Source organism: Salmo trutta, chromosome 23, assembly GCF_901001165.1.
Source record: "Salmo trutta chromosome 23, fSalTru1.1, whole genome shotgun sequence".
NCBI lineage: Eukaryota > Metazoa > Chordata > Actinopteri > Salmoniformes > Salmonidae > Salmo > Salmo trutta.
This window is the reverse complement of record NC_042979.1, coordinates 5,231,492-5,242,742: the sequence shown is the minus strand read 5'-3', so window position 1 is coordinate 5,242,742 and position 11,251 is coordinate 5,231,492. Positions and strand designations below refer to the sequence as shown.

At 42.8% G+C, this 11,251-nt stretch overlaps 1 protein-coding gene across 9 annotated transcripts in view; it reads right to left on the bottom strand.

Annotated features, from left to right (window-relative positions):
- Positions 1–10,086, bottom strand: part of strbp (spermatid perinuclear RNA binding protein) — a 133,036-nt gene extending 122,950 nt beyond the window's left edge. For 6 of the 9 annotated variants that reach the window (XM_029708580.1, XM_029708587.1, XM_029708586.1 and 3 more), the window contains exon 1: positions 8,892–9,016. The gene's annotated coding sequence lies outside the window, so the exon portion shown is untranslated. Of the gene's footprint in view, positions 1–1,200; positions 1,368–8,891; positions 9,017–9,888 lie in introns of those variants that run through there. The other 3 variants (XM_029708582.1, XM_029708584.1, XM_029708583.1) reach the window with 3 other exon arrangements.
- Positions 10,087–11,251: the final 1,165 nt, after the last annotated feature.

Genomic DNA, 11,251 nt, shown 5'->3' with positions numbered 1-11,251 from the left:
CTGAACAGTTGATGTTGAGATGTGTCTGTTACTTGAACTCTTTGAAGCATTTATTTGGGCTGCAATCTGAGGTACAGTTAATGCTAATGAACTTACCCTCTGCAGCAGAGTTACTCTGGGTTTTCCTCTCCTGTGGCGGTCCTCATGAGAGCCAGTTTCATCATAGCGTTTGATAGTTTTTGCGACTGCACTTGAAGAAACGTTTAAAGTTCTTGAATGTTTCCGGATTGACTGACCTTCATGTCTTAAAGTAATCATAGACTGTCATTTCTCTTTGCTTATTTGAGCTGTTCTTGCCATAATATGGACTTGGTCTTTTACCAAATAGGGCTATCTTCTGTATACCACCCCTACCTTGTCACAACACAACTGATTGGCTTAAACACATTAAAAAGGAAAGAAATTCAACAAATTAACTTTTAACAAGGCACACCTGTTAATTGAAATGCATTCCAGGTGACTACCTCATGAAGCTGGTTGAGAGAATGCCAAGAGTGTGCAAACCTGTAATCAAGGCAAAGGGTGGCTACTTTGAAGAATCTCAAATATCAAATTTGTTTAACACTTTTTTGGTTACTAAATGATTCCATATGTGCTATTTCATAGTGTTGATTGATGTCTTCACTATTATTCCACAATGTAGAAAACAGTAATAAATAAAGAAAAAAATGAGTAGGTGTGTCCAAACCTTTGACTGGTACTGTATATTGCAATGCAACATAACAGAAGGAAGCATCCACCTCACATGTCAAAAGATCCAATCCCTCTGACAAGCCAAGGGGCAGCAAATTCAAAGATTGTCTGTTTATACAGTAGACACAAATAAAGAAAATACATTCTTTCACAAGGAGACAAAGAGAAATAATGAAATAATGCCTCGACAAGACAAAATGTTAAGTAGGCAGAGAGCAGAGCAGCGGCCGGTCGCTTGGTGCTCGTCTTCTCGGGTTGACAGTGAGGGATGCTGCCTGTCTGTCACGTGTGTACTGGAGTGAAACTGACAGATAGGCTATGTGGCTCTGTCTGGGATCTCTGGAGAAATATGGCCGATCGGCCGGCTGCTGTTGAGCCCAGAGTTGTCACTGCAGCTTTCTGACTAGACTAGACTAGACTGGAACCTAGTTCTGACAGGGGCGAAATGGCCGTAATAGGGGGTGGGGATGGCAGAATTAAAAGCTTGGCAAGTACACGTGTTCATACCTGGCTCTCTGGGATGAGAATATCCCTGTGGGGACTGAGTGAGGATGACTGCCTTACTTCTCTAGACTTCTCCCACTTGTTTTCTCCAGTGCTGTGATTCACTGGGTTCCCAGGTTCCTGTGAATTCCCCCTGACCCAGCTCACAGCTCCATCTGTTACTCTTGAATCTATTTGAAACAAAATGTGAAACACAGCTCAGTACGGATGGTGAAACTGGAAATCTAGAAATTACAACCATCACATCCATATTCCTCACACCTTTCATTCCTCTTCATCCCCTCTTGCAGTATGAGCGCTAGGTGCTATCCGAGACTTTACTCCCCCAGTTTCTCCTTTCTCCCTGTGTCCTTCCGCTAGCTACACAGTGAGTGCGTGTGTCCTTTAGTCTAGGGCAGAAATGGGGCCACGGTCACCCATCACCTCTCGCCACAGAGAAGAACATGGCTCAAACCAGCCGGTCTTTATCAATATTCACAACGCTATCTTACCTAACCTGCAGAGTACAGGCCTACACAAACTTGCACACACTCCTAGTCCTGACTCGCCTTTCATTCAGCTCTAATAATTCAACCACCGAGCGAGCTGCAATCAGAGAATCATGCTCTAATTGGTTAATTCTCTCAGGGGGCAACTGAGGTTTAGGCTAATATCCAGTAAAACAGTGTGTGTGTGTGTGTGTGTGTGTGTGTGTGTGTGTGTGTGTGTGTGTGTGTGTGTGTGTGTGTGTGTGTGTGTGTGTGTGTGTGTGTGTGTGTGTGTGTTTCAAGCTTACCGTATGCTTACCAGTCGAAACAGTTTGTGCATATATTAGGACAAAAAAAAAATTACTTGAGAAACACTGCACCAAACATTCTAGTTACATGTAAAATTGCACGACTAAGACCTCCTGGAAAAAACATTAAAATTAATTACAGATTTCTTGATTTATATTAGATTAATTCGGACTATTTTGAGGAAATGTTATGTTGTTGCTACGGTGGCTCAACAGGGACAAACAACAGTAATATTGCAGTTTTTTCCTCGTTTTTCAAGCGAAGGTCTTTAGGGAGAATGTGAGCACAGACGTTCCCCTTCGCTTCGCCGAGCGGATGCCTTTAGGGGGGCCACTGAGGTGCAGAGCTATAACATAAGAGAGTGGAAGAGCAAGGGAGAGAGAGATAGAGAGGGGGAGAGAAAAAAAGAAAGAAAGAAAGAAAGAAAGAAAGAAAGAAAGAAAGAAAGAAAGAAAGAAAGAAAAAAAGAAAGAAAGAAAGAAAGAGAAAGTGAGCGAGATAGAGAGGCAGAGAGAGAGAGAGAGAGAGAAAGAAAGAGCGACCGAGAACAAGACAGAGAGATAGAGAGGAGAGGAATGGCCACTATGAGCTGACAGTGAGTGCCGTACCACACCATCAATAGTAGAAGGAGGAAGTGGTGCTGAGAGATGACACCAGCCAGTGATCCATGGAGGACCAGATGGGTTTCTCATGTCATTGTCACACTATTTCAATGATGGAAGCCGAGGCCCAGGCTCAGCCTGCGTCCCAAATGGCACCCTATTACCTATATGGTGCACTAACGTATGCCTAAGGCCCATAGTGCTCTGTTGTGCACTGTAAGGAAAAGGGTGCCATTTAAAGGGGGCCATTTACGACACAGCCTCAGGCTCCACAGTTTGAAAATGCACCCACTGACAGCTGCAACGAGACGCAAGTAGGCCTGATGCTTGAAAATCCATTATCACATGAAACTTAATATTCAGACCCACTTAAAAAGCAACTACTTTGGCTACCTCCCAGATTGGACTACCGTACAAGAGGATTAGATTGTTTTTTAGATAGGCACAGGCCTACTAACATTGCCACTCTGTGACTTTGCTCAAACACGCCATTCTTTAATTCAAGGATGAAGGATTTGAATTGCTCATGTTAAGCAAAGGTATATAGGAAATTGTTTGCTTTTTTTCCTCACCTCCTGTGTGTGTGTGTGTGTGTGTGTGTGTGTGTGTGTGTGTGTGTGTGTGTGTGTGTGTGTGTGTGTGTGTGTGTGTGTGTGTGTGTGTGTGCAGTGACCTTCCATGGTCCTTCTCCCCTCTCCCTGGTGCAGGATGCCTTAAATGGCCATTCCTATCCATGCCTGACTCTGCCTGGCTAAGATCTGATTTCTGATTGCCGTAGCACATCTCTGCATCTGTGTCCCAAATGGCACCCTATCCCCTATTAAGTGCACTCCTTTTGACCGGGGCCTGTCTGTTTCCGCTGCCTGCTTGCTTCACTCCCCCTGCTCATCGCTCCGCTAGCTGCTCACACTCTTGCTTATATGGCGGCACAGAACAGAAGCCTTGTTTCCACAGGCCTCACACAAACACGCACACACACACACACACACACACACACACACACACACACACAGAAGCGTTCACACACACACACAAACGCACTCTGTATGCAAACGTGTGTTAGTGCTGCCGTGACAGGTGAAGGCTATCCAGCTGTGGTCTGCTACCTACTGCTCAATGTAAAGTGTGACTTAAAAATCTTTCATCTATTTACGCAAGCCTCGGGCAGACTTTAGCACTGAACAGCACATTTGAATCTTGCTCTAAATCCAGTGGGCTGGACCACAGGAGGTTTAGTAAAATACCCTGTAATTGGCCCGGACTTTACAACCGTCAACCAGCCAATAAAAAAATACATATGAAATGTGCAGGAAGCCGAATTCCCTCCGGCGCTGTGAGGGAGATTTTTCAGTGGCCAGCAGGGAGGATACACACACACACACACACACAAACACACACACACACTACCTCAGGGAGGATACTGGCCCTGACCCTCGGCTCTAAAAAGAGCTCTTCAGAATATTCCTCCTCTTAGCAATAAAAAGGGCCAGCCTGCTGAGTCTGACTCAGTGATGCTAGCTCTCTTAACCTCACACACACACCTATTATACACCTTTCACTCTTCTTTCATTGCGACTGCATGCATCCGCAACAGAAGGGGGGGGGGGAATTGTCGCGCAAAAAAATAAACACAACAAGACAATGTCTGACCTTCCTGACTGGCCAGAGAACAAAGGTGGCGATAGTTTTCAGTTTCAGTCAGTTTCTGCTGCCCAACCTCAGGAGGGGAAAGTGGAAACCCAAGCTGCCATGACAGAGAAAAATCTAATTCACTCATGGCGTTCGCATTTCCTATCACCTCTGCATGGAATCCAGGAATAGCTCCGATATGCAGGAAGGAGAGGAAGAAAGGGAGAGGGAGAGAAAGAAAAAAAGAGAGACAGAGAGAAAGAGCGATAGAGCGAGAGAGGCCCACATACGCCTCAGTCACATTGAGAAGAAATGTATCATTTTTCAGCTCATTAATCCCTGAGGCTAACCCTCTTTACACACACCAACATACAGAAAACATACGTAGCCTACACCTAGGCTATACAAAAACAAGTCTTATTTCCAAATTCGAAAAACTGCTTTTAAAATATGAAATAAATTGTAAAATACAAGGCGTTAACAGGGTTACATTTTTTTAATGTTGTTTTGAATGTTGTTTTGACTGTATGTGCTTGTGTGCATGTGTGCGTGTGTGTCTGTGTGTGTGTGTGTGTGTGTGTGTGTGTGTGTCTGTGTGTGTGTGTGTGTGTGTGTGTGTGTGTGTGTGTGTGTACCGTTTGTGTGTACCGTGTATACATGTGCGCATGTGTGCGTATGTGTGTGTGTACGTGTGTGCATGTATATGTATGTGTATATACAGTACCAGTCAAATGTTTGGACACGCCTACTCATTCAAGGGATTTTCTTTATTTTTACTATTTTCTGCATTATAGAATCATAGTGAAGAATCATAGTCAAAATTATGAAATAACGCAAATGGAATCATGTAAGAACCCAAAAAGTTTTAAACAAATCAAAATATATTTTAGATTTGAGATTCTTCAAAGTAGCTACCCTTTGCCTTGATGTCAGACTTGCATTCTCTCAACCAGCATCATGAGGTAGTCCCCTTGAATGCTTTTCAAATAGTCTTGATTGAGTTCCTACATACGGTGCCTTTGGAAAGTATTCAGACCCCTTGACTTTTTACACATTTTGTTACGTTACAGCCCTATTCTAAAATGGATTAAATAAAAACATTTCTCAGCAATCTATGTACAATACCCTATAACGACAAAGTGAAAACTGTTTTTTTCCCCCGCAAATTAATAAAAAACTAAAACAGAAATACCTTATTTATATAAGTACTCAGACCGTTTGCTATGACACTCAAAATTGAGCTCAGGTGCATCCTGTTTCCATTGATCATCCTTGAGATGTTTCTACAACTTGGCACAGCGGCCTCCATCATTCTTAAATGGAAGAAGTTTGGTACCACCAAGACTCTTCCTAGAGCTGGCCGCCCGGCCAAACTGAGCAATCGGGGGAGAAGGGCCTTGGTCAGGGAGGTGAACAAGAACCCGATGGTCACTCTGACAGAGCTCTAGAGTTCCTCTGTGGAGATGGAGGAAACTTCCGGAAGGACAACCATCTCTGCAGCCTCGAAGGCCAGCATCACAGAGTCGCCTCTTCACTATTTAATGACGCTGCCAGTTGAGGACGTGTGAGGCGTCTGTTTCTCAAACTAGACACTCTAATGTACTTGTCCTCTTGCTCAGTTGTGCACCGGGGCCTCCCACTCCTCTTTCTATTCTGGTTAGAGCCAGTTTGCGCTATTCTGTTAACGGAGTAGTACACAGCGTTGTACGAGATCTTCAGTTTCTTGGCAATTTCTTGCATGGAATAGCCTTCATTTCTCAGAACAAGAATAGACTGACGAGTTTCAGAAGAAAGTGCTCTATTTCTAGCCATTTTGAGCCTGTAATTTAACCCAGAAATGCTGATGTTCCAGATACTCAACTAGTCTGAAGAAGGACAGTTTTATTGCTTCTTTAATCAGAACAACAGTTTCAGCTGTGCTAACTTATTTGCAAAAGGGTTTTCTAATGATCAATTAGCCTTTTAAAATGATAAACTTGGATTAGCTAACACAACGTGCCATTGGAACACAGGAGTGGTTGCTGATAATGGACCTCTGTACGCCTATGTAGATATTCCATTAAAAATCAGCCGTTCCCAGCTACAATAGTCATTTACAACATTAATACATGTATTTCTGATCAATTTGATGTTATTTTAATGGACAACAAATGTGCTTTTCTTTCAAAAACAAGGACATTTCTAAGTGACACCATAACTTTTGAACGGTAGTGTACATGGGTGTGTATGTCTGCGTGGGTCAGTGAGCTAGAGCGTGTGTCTGTGCCCAACAAATCACCTTAATCCCAACATCTATTTCAGGGTCAAGGTCAATTCCATTATGGCAATACCAAGAGTTACCCAATCACCTGCTTGTATCCACAGCAATGAAAACCAAAACAGCAAGCACATGGTGCTGTATAGGACATAAGACCTTTAGGCCTTTGTCTTTTTGAACTGAGTAAGTGCTGTCTGTTTATCGAGGACCACAGTTACAGTATGTGGTTAACAGTAAACAGTTACACACAGGACATTCTAACTTTTCAGTGGAAGCACATATCTCTCACCACAGCTTCCTCTCCTTTACAAAACAGAAAGAACACACAAACATGATTGCATTCATGATACGTGTCATTTATTACTGTGTTTAGTTATAGTATTGTTCACTTCCTAAACATAACATTCACCAAATGACAACCACCAGGCCAGACAACATCTTTGGTCAATATATGAACTAAGCGTCATACACATCTCCCAACGGGCACTCAACAGTACAAAGCAAAAGACCACATTTAGTGGACGTAAAGGTGACAGAGGGTCCTTCTAAAGCGACAAAGCTCCACACTCTCACCCTTGACCCTCTCACCCTCTCTCGCTGTATTCAAACAGATACAATGGACTCCAGCACCAGCACCAAACTTGCTCATTTGTACAAAAAGAAGGTAGGTTGGGGAAAATATAGGCCTACGTAAACATATTTCCCACAATTTACATTTCTCATACCTTTACAGAATAAAAATGTATCTGATTAAATAAACAAATACACTTTTGGAGCCACACGATTATGCCCACAAGCTGTTTGCTATTTCTGCCAATGTGCAGAGATCAATTTCCAAGCCAGATGCTGAGCATTACGCTAAGCACACAAACAGAAACACACACAGATATGAGGAAGAGACGAGAGGACAACAAAAAAAAAACGAGGAAATAAATCCGCATGTGTTTGTGCTTTGTTCCCAGACACTCGTGTTGCAGAGTTTCACGAGGAAATGCAATGCCAAAATGCAATGGAACTGTAAAACCATTCAAATAAAGCAACATAGTATTTTGGTTTGTTTACTTTACACCTCGATGTGTTTACTTCACTTGGGTATTGTTTCCAGACACTTTAGAAAAAGCGCAGAGGATTGTCTACAACCCCAAAACGTACATTTAAAAACAAACAAAAAAAATCAAAAGCCATTTTCGAATAGTACGACACAGACGCACAGCGTGCCGATGTATTTCTATGCATTACTACTTTCGATAAACATTCATGTACAACTGCTAGTGCGAAGCAAAACGCTGAATTGTTGAAACGATTCAGCAAACACGCCTCGCAATATTCACTGCGGATGTAGCTAAAGACACCTGTTCCTGTAAGCGATGAACAACATACGACGTTATGACACTGTCTATTGCTGTAACAATTACACACACACACACACACACACACACACACATATATATATATATATATAGCCTAGGAATAGTCAATCGTTTCAAAAAGTGACATATCGATGAGACAGTCCTATGGAAATCTCCATAACAGCAAAGACACATTTGTGTGTTGGAAATGCCTAACCACATGTATAATCTATTTGCATACACTTCAAACAGACATAACCCCACCATACACGCCACTATGGGTTTCTTCACTGTACCCAAACCAAGAGATGTACTGCGTCGCTCATTTAAGTACAGAGCCATGTCATCTGCCACCAGAGGTTACTCAGTCAAAAAAAGCAAGTTTAGCTTTAAAAAATAAATTAAAAAAGATTTTTTTTTTAAAACATATTGTATCACAGCGCCTCTTTCTAAAGATCTCATTTAACTGTGAGCTGCTGTATATAACAACGTGAACGTGTATATATATACATGTGTAAACAGTAGTTTTGTTGTCTCTTGTCTTTCCAATATATAACTTGTATTATTGTGTATTTTTCTGTGATGTAATATGTGATGTTGTTCTTGTCTATAACTGTTCTGTACATGGTCATGTATGTATTTGTACGTTTCATGTGGACCCCGGGAAGAGTAGCTGCTACATGTGCAGTAGCTAATGGGGATCCTAAAAAAACGATAGAGCAACCGGCGGTGAAAACATTTGGCTAGCTTCCCTCGTTAGCCATAAAGTTCTTAGCTGTTTACTCTTACTATTAGAGTCAATCAAATTGGCAAACATGTACCAATCTATAAAAATAAAAAATAAAGTATAATCTCTTTAGTTGAATGGTACAATTAGTTACACCGTTGTTACAATGTTAGCTACAACAGATACACCGGCACGGGTCCCTGGCCATGCGTGGCACTACCGATAATTCCAGCTCGCTGCTTACCCGCCAGCATTTGTTTCTTATCCGCGAACTATGCGTGTAGTCCGTGGCAGCACGCAACAACCCACACAAAAAGCGTTCGATATAATACAAAAGATATGCGGATTACTTACGGTTGAAGTGTGACTGTAGCGGGAAAAGATATCCAAACACACGTTGATACCAAGGCACAGTTTTAACAGCTCTTTGACTCTCGTTGACAGGACCAAATCCAAGTAGGGACGTTCAGCCAAAGCGCTCGACACCAGCGCCAGCCGCCCGCTGCTTTCCTCCTTCGCAGGAGATTCAAAGAATGAATGGTGACTGCGCAGGCGTGTACCGGATAAAATCATTACGAGCGCTGAACAAGCGCCGGTATTTGTTTTTTTTTTTACTGTCAGGACGGCTAGACAACCGCATGCACGGAGATCAAAACATCAACATGAAATATAGAACAGCCGTATAAACCACTACAAATAGCATCTGGCGATATAGCCTTTGCGTGTGCGTGTTTACTTTGTGGTAAGAGCTGCACTGTTCGCATTAGCATACAGGCTATTGATTAAAACACCAACTTATTACGGAGACTTCATATACTGCCCTGTGGCATTTTTTTTTTAGGGAAATGTATTTTCTGTAAGAAATGTATCTTATCCTTTCCAGGCCATTTGTGTCATTTCTCTCCATCCAAATGGAGCATTCCTTTCTTTCAGCCTACCGTGTAATAAATAATTCAAGTATAGCAGCTGCGCCAATAAATAGGCTATTCTCACAATAGCAGGAGGAGTCAAACGATAGGATGGTATATAACAGCAAAGTTCCATCAGCATACTTTCATTCAAATGGCTCGGAGAGGGCTCAGAGATGGGATTATGAGGATGGGTAAACTACCAATAGCTTTTGATGCTCGACTGAGGATCACGGCGAGTCCCACTGTACGGTTACCTAACCTAATAGCCTATGCTGCCTGCGCTACTAGCGATGTCCTGTCTTTGGATGAGAATTCACTATGCCCCGCTAGTAGCCTAACAAAAATCACAGCGACAGCAACAAACTGACAAACGATTAGCACCATTTCGACAGCATGATCCACACAAAGGCAGCATAAAAGTGTTATTATAAATCAATTACCGTAATTGCCCGCTTAATTGTCCCCGATACGGTTACTTCCAGTCAAATGTGCGATTCCCTGGTTCTCGAGCGTCCTGTTCACTTCTTATAATTTAGGAAACGGCTTTGTTGACGTGCTAATGTGCGCTTTTCTTAATTGGAGGACTGGTGAAACTGCATTGCCCCCTCCGACTACCAGCTCACCCTATACTGTAGGAGCCGAACTGCTATACAGTGCAAATCATGAGAAGGCAACCTGACTAGTATATTACTGCTACGCTATGACGGAGAAGCCTGCAATGAGGTCAGGACAAAAGGGATGCTATAGTAGGCTAAGCTTGAATATATAAATAAGGAAACCTACTATGCTCCCACAGCAGCACTACATTTTGAGAAGTTGTTATTACATGTTATTAATCAGCGGAATGTTATATTTAATCTGTTAGCCTATACGATGAAATAAACAACCAAACATTTCTCCCCCACACTTAAATACACACAAATAAACACATGCATGCACACACAAACACGAGAACACACCCGCACACACACTCACACTCTCACACGCACAAACACAAGCACACACCAACCAAAGTTAGCCTGTGCCCTGCTCTGAGAGTTGAACTGAATAGAGAGGACAAAAACAGAAAGGCTCTATGAATGCGTGTCTGAGAGAGATTTTGGGAGTGTATATAAAAGCTGTTCTAGGAACCATTTCACAGCTGGGTGTGACTTCAGGCCCACATCAGTCATGCAGCACAGCACAGTGCTCTGCTCTGGTCTGGTCTGGTCCCTTCTGTGGAACAGCATACCTAAGATATGCACACAGTAGGCTACACACAAACACACACATTCACACATGCACACACACAAACACACACATTCACACAGACACACACACACACACACACAGTATCCTTTCTCTTTGACAAAAACATACTTCACATGGACCTACAGTAAATAGCCTACAACAGGTAACCTGTGGTTCTATAACCAACAGTAACCCCCCTCACCTCTCTGCTGCTCCTCTACCCACCTCATAGTCACTTACTGTAGGCTGATCGTGCCCCAAAATGGCACCCTATTCCCTATGTAGTGCACTACTTTTGACCAGGCCACATAGGCCCCTGATCAAAACGGAGCAGCGCCCCTGGGAACATGGTTCCATAGAGACCCCAGCAGAGCCACAGTCAATGTCTGCTGTACCGTTGGCTGCTGAAGGTTTCATTTTAGATTGCATACGGGCAGCAGATGCTGCTCTCAGAGAACCAGGTCTCACAGACAAGTAATGGTGTCACTGTCTATTCCCTACTGAACACCTATTTCATTTTCTGTGTTGTTTAAGGTACATCGTAGGCTTCCCAGCCATAGAGCTGTTGAGATT